Source organism: Podarcis muralis, chromosome 15 (assembly GCF_964188315.1).
Source record: "Podarcis muralis chromosome 15, rPodMur119.hap1.1, whole genome shotgun sequence".
NCBI lineage: Eukaryota > Metazoa > Chordata > Lepidosauria > Squamata > Lacertidae > Podarcis > Podarcis muralis.
The window spans coordinates 33,733,644-33,745,608 of record NC_135669.1 but is presented as its reverse complement, the minus strand read 5'-3'; the positions used below and the strand labels follow the sequence as shown (position 1 = coordinate 33,745,608).

The 11,965-nt window shown below is 46.9% G+C and overlaps 1 non-coding gene across 1 annotated transcript; it reads right to left on the bottom strand.

Annotated features, from left to right (window-relative positions):
* Positions 1 to 9,686: 9,686 nt before the first annotated feature.
* On the bottom strand, positions 9,687 to 9,759 carry TRNAT-UGU (transfer RNA threonine (anticodon UGU)). The gene has a single exon. It is a non-coding gene; the product is annotated as a tRNA-Ala (tRNA).
* Positions 9,760 to 11,965: the final 2,206 nt, after the last annotated feature.

The window sequence follows — 11,965 nt, the reverse complement described above, 5'->3', positions numbered from 1 at the left end:
GACAAAAAGATTGGGTAACAGGTAGGGCTGTTGCTGCTTCCCCAGTGATGGAAATGCCAAACTGGAAGTTAGAGAAGATCTGAAGGAGTGTCTCCGCCTCCATCGTTCTACTCGGACACTGAGGTCCAGCGCCGAGGGCCTTCGGACTGTTCCCTCACTGCGAGAAGCCAAGTTACAGAGAACCAGGCAGAGGGCCTTCTCGGTAGTGGCGCCCGCCCTGTGGAACGCCCTCCCACCAGATGTCAAAGAGAAAAACAACTACAGTGGTACCTCAGGTTAAGTACTTAATTCGTTCCGGAGGTCCGTTCTTAACCTGAAACTGTTCTTAACCTGAAGCACCGCTTTAGATAATGGGCCCTTCCGCTGCTGCCGTGCCGCCGGAGCACAATTTCTGTTCTCATCCTGAAGCAAAGTACTTAACCTGAAGCACTATTTCTGGGTTAGCAGAGTCTGAAACCTGAAGCGTATGTAACCTGAAGCGTATGTAACCCGAGGTACCACTGTACCAGACTTTTAGAAGACATCTGAAGGCAGCCCTGTTTAGGGAAGCTTTTAACGTTTGATGCATTACTGTATTTTAATATTTTGTTGAAAGCCGCCCAGAGTGGCTGGGGAAGCCCAGCCAGATGAGCGGGGTATAAATAATAAATAATATATTATAATTATAATTATAATTATAATCTGCAAAGACACAACACTATTTATCGGTTCTGCCCCCACCTGTTCATGCTAAGGAGTGGCACCGTTTGATGATGTCAGGTGTGCTGGATCCAGCCGATATGCCATGACTTGTCGTTCAGTGGGGTGGGGTGGGGTTTACTCTGGGTGCAGCTAAGTCTGAATGGTTCTTTGGGTCTGCTGGAATGCCACAGGGAGAGTGCTGTGGGAAGCCGGTATTTGGATACTCCACCAATGGTTTAGAATGTAAAGAGGAAACTGAGGAGAGATAAGATAGCCATCTTCAAATATCGAAAGGGCTGTCAGTGTGGTGTAGTGGTTAAGAGCGGTAGTCTCGTAATTTGGGGAACCGGGTTCGCGTCTCCGCTCCTCCACATGCAGCTGCTGGGTGACCTTGGGCCAGTCACACTTCTCTGAAGTCTCTCAGCCCCACTCACCTCACAGAGTGTTTGTTGTGGGGGAGGAAGGGAAAGGAGAATGTTAGCCCCTTTGAGACTCCTTAAAGGGAGTGAAAGGCGGGATATCAAATCCAAACTCACATGGAGGAGGGAGCAAGCTTGTTTCCTCCTGCTCCGGAGGGTAGGATCCAAACCAATGCGTTCAAGTTACAAGAAAGGAGATTCCAACAAAATGCCAGGAAGAACTTTCTGACGATGAGAGCTGTTCAACGGTGGAACGGGCTCCTTCGGGAGGTGGTGGACTCTCCTTCCTTGAAGGTTTCTAAGCAGACGTTGGGTGGCCATCTGTCATGGATGCGTCAGTTGAGATTCCTGCATTGCAGGGGGTTAGACTAGATCAGGCATAGGCAAATTCCGGCCCTCCAGATGTTTAGGACTACAACTCCCATCATCCCTGACCACTGGTCCTGTTAGCTAGGGATGATGGGAGTTGTAGTCCCAAAACATCTGGAGGGCTGAGTTTGCCTATGCCTGGTCTAGAAGCTTTCCCAGAGTTCATGCTTCCTTTGCAAATGAGGCACAGCAGAGACCATGGTGTCTTTATGATATATGGTTCATTTACATATATACAACCTGAACCTGTAATGGAGGTGCTCGCAACATTAACACTCCAAGAGGTTCTTGCTTCTCCCGTGGCAAGAGTATTGGATGCCAGCAGAAATCAGCTCTCGGTCCCTCCTATCTGCAATCGTTTTTGAGTCCATTATACAACATGCCACCAGGTGTCACTAGATTGTTTTGAGAAGAAGAAGAAAAGTCTCTTGTATGGTTGAAAACAAAAACAAAAAAAACCCAGGTGCAGTCTACAAATACATGTGATTTAAAACTATTTGGGCACAGTATGCACCTTTATTCCTCTGCTCCCCAGCTTTACATTGTATTAAAGCAGAAATTTAGGAACAAATACGTAAAAAGTTCAAAAAAAATACTATGACATCTTAGGGACTAGCGGAATGAGAATTCCATAAGGTATCACTGCTAAGTACTGCTTTCATCAGACGTGTGGCTCACAAAGGCGGTGGAGGTGGAGGAAATCCCCTAATATTATCTGCTCCGTTTTCATTACCATAACTCTAAAACTCTGAATATTCACCAACCATGTGAAGCATTGTCAACATTTGCATGCAACTGACAGTTTCCTCATTTTGCATACCGGGTGTTGGCTAGGAGCCCACGCAGAAGCACATAAAAGCCACAGTAAGTGGAAGTGATGTGAAATTTCAGGCTCCTCAGTCGTACACGGCTGGGACTGGTTCCCAACAGCCCTTGCATAACAACCACTGCCCAAAGTGGCAATCCTGCAATACTGAACAGGCTTAACCACATATTTCTGGAAAACCCATCTAGACTGGAGCAGTCTTGCGGGTATATTCTGCAGCACATCACTGACCCAATAATGATGCGTTCGTGGAGATTTTTTTACTGCACCATCCACGTATCATTCTGAGCTTTTAGTTGCTCTGTGATGCTTCCCAAATACTAGGCCAAATACCACTATAAACATCCATGTTGTTGTTGTTTAGTCATTTAGTCGTGTCTGACTCTTCGTGACTCCATGGACCAGAGCATGCCAGGCACTCCTAATAAACATCCATGGCTAACCCAAAAGAATTCTGGGAGCTGTCGTTTGTGATATGTTGGTGCTGAGCATTGTTAGGGCACCCCATATTCCTCTCACTGAGCTACAATTTCCAGGGTGGTTTTACAATCAATCCCCATTCGAAGGGAGCTCTGGAAAATGCAGTGCTCCGAGGAAGATTATAGGGCTTCCCTAACACGTTGTGTGGCGCTGTGGGTTAAACCATAGAGCCTTGGACTTGCCGATCAGAAGGTTGGCGGTTCAAATCCCCGCGACGGGGTGAGCTCCCGTTGCTCGGTCCCTGCTCCTGCCAACCTAGCAGTTTGAAAGCATGAAGTGCAAGTAGATAAATAGGTACCGCTCCGGCGGGAAGGTAAACTGCGTTTCCGTGCGCTGCTCTGGTTCTCCAGAAGCAGCTTAGCCCTGCTGGCCACATGACCTGGAAGCTGTACGCTGGCTCCCTCGGCCAATAAAGCGAGATGAGTGCAGCAACCCCAGAGCCATCCCTGACGGGACCTAATGGTCAGGGGTCCCTTTACCTTTACTTTTAACAACTCTCTGCACCTTTTAACAAAGCACAGCTCCCAGGATGTGGTGGGGGAAGCCAGGACCATTTAAAGTGGTTTCATCATGCTTTAAATGTACAGTGCAAAAGTGACATTATTGCCATTGCGGGGACACTCTTGCGTTATTGTGCAACAAAAGTAGGACCAAAAAAAAAAAAAACAACCCCAACCCTGGGAGATTCAGGGTGTGAAAAGTGACCAGATTTCAGCAGGAAACTACAGGACAGGCGCTGACTGGAATTTTGCAGGGCCAAGCAGGATTGAAAGGGGCATCGCATATTGCACAAATTGAAAAGACACCTGTGATGGGCCAGGAACTGCGCATTCCTGAAAAGCATGCCAGAGCACCATACTTGGTTTTGCGCGAAGGTCCCTCTGCAACTTGTTTCTTAGGGTGCATTAACTAGATGGGAATGGGCAATTACTTCCTACTAGGTTTCATAAATATAACTTTTGCTCTGTCCAAAATGGGGAAGTTTAAACTGAGCAGGCTTCTTTTAAATTAAAGATAATAATACAGGCATTCAGTGGAGATGTATGCTGGACTGAATAGCTCTTTTTGGATAGAAAAAACAAACAAACAAACCCAGGAGTGACTGGGAGAACAACTATGCTACAGACATGTCTAATTTGGTCCAGAGATACCCAACAGCATTTTGAGTCTCCTTTTCCAGGCTGGTTGAAGAACAGAAACATTCCTACAAAGAGCTTGGAAATATAATGCAATATTGCATTGATTGATTGATTGATTGATTGATTGATTGCATTTATTTATCTAGGGGTCTTAGTGGACCACAAGCTTAAAACGAGTCAACTGTGATGCAGCAGCAAAAAAGGCTAATGTAATTCTAGGCTGCACCAATGGAAGTATAATGTCCAGATCTTGGGTACCACTCTAACCTGCCTTGGTCAGACCCCACCTGTAGTCCTGAGCCCAGTTCTGGGCAGCCCAATTCAAGAAGGATATTGAGAAACATACAGACATACAGAGGAGGGCAACCATGACAATCAAAGGGCAGGAAACCAAGCCTTATGAGGAACAGTTGAAGGAGCTGGGTATGTTTAGCCTGGAAAAGAGGAGACTGAAGGGAGCTTTGATAGCCAACTTCAAATATTTTAAGAGCTGTCACGTGGAAGATGGAGCAAGTTTGTTTTCTCCTGCTCTGGATAGCAGGACTCGAACCAAGGTTATGGACTCTCATTCATGGGAGGTTTTAAAGCAGAGGATGGATGGCCATCTGTCATGGATGCTTTAGTTGAGATTCCTGCATTGCAGGGGGTTGGACTGCTAGGTGGCCCCTGGTGTCCCTTCCAACTCTCATGATTCTATTTATGACTATATTTATATTCTGCTTTCACTGCAGATGGTGACAGCAGTCACGAAATTAAAAGACGCCTGGGAGAAAAGCAATGACAAACCTAGACAGCATCTTAAAAAGCAGAGACATCACCTTGCCAACAAAGGTCCATATAGTTAAAGCTATGGTTTTCCCAGTAGTGATGTATGGAAGTGAGAGCTGGACCATAAAGAAGGCTGATCGCCGAAGAATTGATGCTTTTGAATTATGGTGCTGGAGGAGACTCTTGAGAGTCCCTTGGACTGCAAGAAGATCACACCTCTCCATTCTTAAGGAAATCAGCCCTGAGTGCTCACTGGAAGGACAGATCCTGAAGCTGAGGCTCCAATACTTTGGCCACCTCATGAGAAGAGAAGACTCCCTGGAAAAGATCCTGATGTTGGGAAAGATGGAGGGCACAAGGAGAAGGGGACGACAGAGGACGAGATGGTTGGACAGTGTTCTCAAAGCTACCAGCATGAGTTTGACCAAGCTGTGGGAGGCAGTGGAAGACAGGAGTGCCTGGCGTGCTCTGGTCCATGAGGTCACGAAGAGTCGGACACGACTAAACGACTAAACAACAACAGCATATTCTGCTTCTCCTCCAACCAGCTTAAGATGGTTCGCATGGTTCTTCCCCTTCTCCATTTTATCCTCAAAACAACCACCCGGCAAGGTATCTCAGACAGAGATGGTGACTGGCCCAAGGTCCCCCAGCGAGCTTCTTGGCTGAGTGGGGATTTGAACTCTGGTCTCCTAGGTCCTTGTCCAACACTCAAACCACCGCACCTGGCTCTTGGTGCGGGTTGGCCCCACTTGTATCTGCTATCCAAACATGCAAGCTGAGTATCGACTGAGCTCATCTGTGACACATCATCAGTATCCACAAAAGCAAGCAGCATGCACTGATGTTTCCGCTCCCCTTCTGCCCCCCCCCCATCCTGTTTCTGGTGAGCTGGCTGCAGAACCTCCAGTGACTTCACTGCTACATCCCTGCTCCCAAACGTTTCTCTCCAAACCTCGCCCAAGCCTGCAGGGAAAGGTCTAACACCGTATCATCAAGCATTGAATCACCTTTAGGCAAGCCTCCCCCCCCCCCCGATGAACCGCCAGTGCTCCATTAAAGAAACATGTTTACCTTCTAGCTACACCGAGATTTAGTTATTTACCCACATGCCACAATAGCATTCTGTCCAACGCCATTGTGTAACATGATGGCTGATTCCATAACCTTGAAAGGGATTTCCAGATTCTGTTGCAATGTCAATATGAAAGTTTCCTCCCCGCAATGATAAAACCGCCTCTTGTTTATTCTCTCCACTCCAGGGCGAAAGATGGGTCATAAGATAGAAATGTTCCAAGCTCCTCAAGGCTAAACTAATCATTAAGAGGAGAAGACAGAGAATTAGTGTCCAGAGGAGGAATACAGTGGTACCTTGGTTCTCAATCTCCAAAAACCCAGAAGTAAGTGTTCCAGTTTTCGAACATTTTTTCAGAATCCGAACATTTGATACAGCTGTCGGCTATTGTTTCCTGGGCACCTGCAACAGTCAGAAGCTGTGCCTTGGTTTTTGAACGTTTTGGAAGTCAAATGGACTTCTGGAACAGATTACCGGTAAGTTTGGCGCTTTTGTTTTTGCTATTTATTTTGCGTTTTTGTGGTTTTTTCGGTTAATTTGTTTTTGTGACTGTGTGAAACCCAGTTCAGCTACTGACTGATTGATTGTGTGACTGCAGAAATGGATAAAAGCCCCCCCCCCATCCAAACAATGACGATCATCAGTGCAGGTAAAAAAAAAATTAATCTTAATTTTTTTCATCTACAATACTGTCTTATTTATTTTATAGTACAGTACATTGATTATTGCTTTCATTTTATGGAACAGTGGTCTCATTAGATAGTAAAACCCATGTTAAATTGCTGTTTTAGGGGTTGTTTTTAAAAGTCTGGAACGAATTAATTCATTTTGCATTACTTTCTATGGGAAAGCGTGCCTTGGTTTTGGAACGCTTTGGTTTTGGAACGGACTTCTGGAACGGATTAAGTTTGAGAACCAAGGTACCACTGTACAGTCTTTTCCTACCTGCCAGCTTAATCTACACATGCCAGTGAGCAGCACCAAAAGATGCACATTTTTCAGTCCGACGGTCCGGCAAGAGTCAGTTGGGTCCCACCAGAGCACGGGACCAAAAGGCATGTGTTTTTGTGTACCGTGCTCTCACCTTCTGCTTGCGTATCGTCCCCTTCTCTTCCGCCCCCCAGAAGCAGCACTGTCTTCTGGAAGTACAGCAGAGATGTGCGGGCAAAGGGAGGCAGGCAAAGGTGCGTAAAGGTCCATCAGTGGGATGGTGTGGGCAGAGTGGGGAGCCCCAAGGGAGGGAGGAGGGAGCTGAGAGCTGAAAGAGGGGGCTGAGTGAGATGGGCAGGGGCTCCATCAGGGTCATGCCCCAACTTGCTTCACTGGGGCATGGGAGAATACGGTCTGCCAATCAAGATATTGTGTCTTCTGTTTTGTGTCTTCTGTTTTGAATGCCTGCTGAAAACCTTCCTACTCCATCAGGCAATTCAGAACACATCTGTCCATAATAGTTACCTGATTTCAGAAAAACCAAAAGTATAGGACTAGGTGGTGAAGCTTTCTTTTAATTAAGTCCAGTTGCAAAGCAAGCTGGCTCCCCCTTTCTCACCCCGCTTAACCAAGAATCGGACAACAGACTGAGAAGTAAGTTTAAAGTATTATTTACTTACATTCATGTGTTAGTTCTCAGCAGCAGCAGCAGTAAAATAAATGCAGGCAAAAGACTTCTGTCTACAGTATAGGTAGCCTCAGGTATATGCCTGATGCTGGAGCAGTTGGATCTGCGTGTTCTCCCATTGCTGGTGGTGGAAGAGAAAAAAGAGAGCGGGAAGGAACAGGAAATACTACTTCCATTCTTCCTGCCCAAGAGAGGAGGGAAAATGACATCACATAAAGACCTCTCTAGCAATTACATTTCTGGGTCTGCCTATCAGCAATGTGGCTCTGTGGTCTTCTCCATTCCCATGCTAACTTGCAAGAATATGCATTGTCAGATTTGACTGCAAAGTTCCCACGTCAGTTGCAGGGGTGCGTGTTGGACCTTCCTAATTCCTAAAAGCCTTGAGGCCCTGAGTATATCCATACCCTCTGTGGGGTCCTGGTTGAAGCCTCCATAATACAGTGGTACCTCAGGTTAAGTACTTAATTCGTTCCGGAGGTCCGTTCTTAAGCTGAAACTGTTCTTAACCTGAAGCACCACTTTAGCTAATGGGGCCTCCTGCTGCTGCCACGACGCTGGAGCATGATTTCTGTTCTTATCCCGAAGCAAAGTTCTTAACCTGAGGTACTATTTCTGGGTTGGCAGAGTCTGTAACCTGAAGCGTATGTAACCCAAGGTATCACTGTAGGTGGATCTGAATGGGGTCTCGTGATGATTACATACAGATCCCTGTGTTTTTGACACCTTACAGGATGACAGGGGTTTCTCTCTCTCTCTCTCTCTCTCTCTCTCTCTCTCTCTCTCTCTCTCTCTCTCTCTCTCTTATTTTTACTAGTTTCAAGCTTTTCCCACCCACCCACCTACCCACCCAAAACCAGGATCCCACAGCTGTTATCAAGATGAGAGGTGCAGCGTGACCAAAAGCAGAGAGTTCGCTTGTGTGGGAAAAGAGAGAAACTGACTTGTCACTCGTAAGCTGTCTCTCTTCTTTCCATCTGCCAGACAGCAAACAATCCCAAATTTTCAACAAGATGGAAAGTACAAACGGGTAAGTATGCCTAGGATGATGGTTTGCAGGTAGTGGCGTTCCCCAGATGCAGACCTCATGGCCAGGGCACGGGGTCTTCGTTTCCGAGCACAATTCAAAGTGTTGGTGCTGACCTTGAAAGCCCTAAACGGCCTCGGTCCAGTACAGTATACCTGAAGGAGCGTCTCCACCCCTATCGTTCTGCCCGGACTCTGAGGTCCAGTGCCGAGGGCCTTCTAGCGGTTCCCTCACTGCGAGAAGCCAAGTTACAGCGAACCAGGCAGAGGGCCTTCTCGGTAGTGGCACCAGCCCTGTGGAATACCCTCCCTTCAGATGTCAAAGAGAACAACAACTACTAGACTTTTAGAAGACATCTGAAAACAGCCCTGTTTAAGGAAGCTTTTAGTGTTTGAGGTATTGCAGTATTTTAATATTTTTTTGGAAGCCGCCCAGAGTGGCTGAGGAAGCCCAGCCAGATGGGCAGGGTATAAATAATAAATTATTATTATTATATTATTATTATTATTATTATTCATTCCTGATCTCAGGTGTGAGCCTCGGATCGCGCTGGGCAAGTTCTGAAGGGGCTGTTGCTTTGGGGAGAGCAGGTGCTTTGTGTACAGAAGGTTTTTGCCTCCTCAGTAGCTCCGTGGAAAAGAACAGCAGGGATCGAGGCTTGAAAAGAGCTGTGCTTGACTTCTTGGGCAACCGCTGCCAGTCAGAACAGATACTTCAGGGTCAAGAGGTGCTGCTGCTGAAACCTTCCTGAAAGGAGCAGCAACTGTTCAAGAGCGAGGCCATTGGAAATAAATGGCACCTTATAAGAACACAGGAAACGGCCTGGTATTGAGTCGGGAGGAAGAACGCACAGCGATACGGTTCCTTGGCAACGGGGCATCAACAACAAGAAGTCAATTTTCAGGCCTTGGGTCTTTTTTGTTGTTTACGCAATACCGTACTGCGTGATTCAGATCCGTATCGTCTACACTGACAGGCAGAACTCTTGAAGGTTTCAAGCAGCTACCATATTTTTCACTCTATAAGACGCACCAGACCATAAGACGCACCTAGTTTTTGGAGGAGGAAAACAAGGAAAAAAATATTCTGAACCTCAGAAGCCAGAACAACAAGAGGGATCGCTGCGCGGCGAAAGCAGCGATCCCTCTTGCTGTTCTGGCTTCTGGGATAGCTGCGCAGCCTGCATTCGCTCCATAAGACTCACACACATTTCCCCTTACTTTTTAGGAGGGAAAAAGTGAGTCTTATAGAGCAAAAAATACGGTACTCTCTCCCAGCCCTGCCTAGAGATACCAGGGATTGAACCTGGGACCCTCTGCATGCAAAGCAGATGCTCTGCCCACTGAGCTACGCCCCTTCCCCAGTGAATCCTGTGTGTTCTTTATGCCTTGTGTGAGCAAGTACTTTCTTTTGCCTCATGGAACCTTTGCTCATTTATTTCAACAGGTAACCTTGAATTCTAATCTTGGTGGAGTTTCTAGGCCGGAGGAGACAATTGCTTTAAAAAAAGGGGGGGGGGGGTTTGAAGACAGATGTGATTTTTTTAAAAACCCGCAGTGGTTAACAAGCTCAGATCCTTTCTGGCATCAAAATTTATATGTCAGATGCACACTCTTTCTTCCAAGTTCAGTTCCACCTAATTCTTCCTCCACTTTTTGCTGCTGTGTTTAATTAAAGGTAGCTTTACCTGTTTATATGTTCACCATTCAGCTTATTTCCCCCTGCTTCTAAACAAGGAAACTTGGTTTGGGGCGGGGGGAAGTTGGAAAATAGCTCTAGGGATTGTAGAGAGATTTTGATGATGAGATGGAGACTAGCCAGTCAGTGCTATCCACCTCCAGTAATTGCTGCAACCTTGCACATGTCTTTGTTTTCAAAGTACAGCACAGAGAAAAAATATTGAATGCGATGAGGCTGTGCAGCCCAAGGCCAGCCCTATCATGAGTCACATTGGGGCGCTTATCTTGGGCAGCGGTTTGGAAAGGCAGCGTGATAAGATGCACATTCACTGCTGCCTTCCCACAGCCCACCAGAACTAGTGTTCCCCCTTGCCAGCTGCTCCAATGCCACTCAAACTTTTGTTACTGGAAGCAGTCCGCCTGGGCACTTTGGCAAAGTTGCAGCTGCAGGTCATGCAGGTTACATGGCACCCCAAAATGTACAGTGTTCTTGTGGGGGGCCATGCTTATTTTGGTCCCATGCCCCCAAAACGTACAGCCTGAAATCACACAAGACCGCAGTGGCCATTTTGGCCACTGTCCCCTTGCGAGATAAAACAGGATGTTCCAGTTTTTTTCTGGGGCAGTTGACAGATATGGCAATCCACAGAGTGGCTTAGCAGCTAACCAGAGAACTCTTGGAATGTCTTATGTTAAATCTTAAAACGCTGGTCCAGGCAGGAAGGGGAGGCAGCTTCCTGTCCTCACAAGGACCAGCCAATCAGCTGCAAACAGGAAGAAGCGCTTGCTCCCAATAAGGCCGGGATGTAGCACAGAGCAACCCCAGGTTCCCCCAGAAAAGGCTGGCAGGGGGGAAAGAGAGGCACGAGAATTGCTGCATTGAACCCACTTGCAAAAATATAAGTAAATAAGCCAATAATGATTCGAGAGAGCCGGCGGTGACAGTAATAGCCCTCTTTTGTTTTTAAATGATGCTTGTTTTCCCCAGGCTCCTCACTCACAGCAGAAAAGAGACTCACTCCCAATTACAGTCTCCAAAGGTTATGCAGTCAGCCGCTGTTCCAAACAAGGAGTTGGTGGAATTGCTATGAAGTTTGGCTTGGCGCTCAGAAATTAAAGGCACAGCAGCTCTTGAGGTTATGTCTCCACCGGAGAAATTTAGGGTGATATATTGCATCTTAAAAAGCAGAGACATCACCTTGCCAACAAAGGTCCATACAGTGGTACCTCGGGTTAAGTACGTAATTCATTCCGGAGGTCCTTTCTTAACCGGAAACTGTTCTTAACCTGAAGCACCACTTTAGCTAATGGGGCCTCCTGCTGCTGCCGGAGCACGATTTCTGTTCTCATCCTGAAGCAAAGTTCTTAACCTGAAGCACTATTTCTGGGTTAGCGGAGTCTGTAACCTGAAGCTTATGTAACCTGAAGCGTATGTAACCCGAGGTACCACTGTATAGTTAAAGCTGTGGTTTTCCCAGTAGTGATGTATGGAAGTGAGAGCTGGACCATAAAGAAGGCTGATCGCTGAAGAATTGATGTTTTTGAATTATGGTGCTGGAGGAGACTCTTGAGAGTCCCATGGCCTGCAAGAAGATCAAACCTCTCCATTCTAAGGAAATCAGCCCTGAGTGCTCACTGGAAGGACAGATCCTGAAGCTGAGGCTCCAATACTTTGGCCACCTCATGAGAAGAGAAGACTCCCTGGAAAAGACCCTGATGCTGGGAAAGATGGAGGGCACAAGGAGAAGGGGACGACAGAGGATGAGATGGTTGGACAGTGTTCTCGAAGCTACCAGCATGAGTTTGACCAAATTGCAGGAGGAAGTGGAAAACAGGAGTGCCTGGCGTGCTCTGGTCCATGGGGTCACAAAGAGTCGGACATGA